We start from the raw sequence: 405 nt of genomic DNA, 5'->3' as shown, positions 1-405 counted from the left end.
GTAGAAGGAATCAAATCAAAATACTGAATAAGTTCAAAGATCTCAGGATACAAAATCAGAGTACGTTTTTGGTGGCTAGGGAAACCTTACAAAAGAAAACGAGATAAAAACTAAGATGATGTCGCCAAGACTTAACAAAACGTATTTATAGTAAAGACATAAAATCCCTAAAACTTAAAACGACAAGATGAGGAGTCGGTTTGGGAATCTCCTGAAGCGTGTAAGATGGAACGTCTTCTTGACATGTGCGAATGAGTAATGGCTGGAGTGACTGATGGCGTTGGCTCGAGTGGAGTGATGGCGTTGGATCGAGTGGAGTGACGTCGACTCGAACGGTAGTCGACTCGAACGGCACGACTGCGCGACTCGATCAGCACGACTGCGCGACTCGATCGGCACGACTGC

This window comes from Camelina sativa, chromosome 4, assembly GCF_000633955.1.
Source record: "Camelina sativa cultivar DH55 chromosome 4, Cs, whole genome shotgun sequence".
Classification (NCBI taxonomy): domain Eukaryota; kingdom Viridiplantae; phylum Streptophyta; class Magnoliopsida; order Brassicales; family Brassicaceae; genus Camelina; species Camelina sativa.
The sequence above is the reverse complement of the archived record's forward strand: the minus strand, read 5'-3'. Positions refer to the sequence as shown.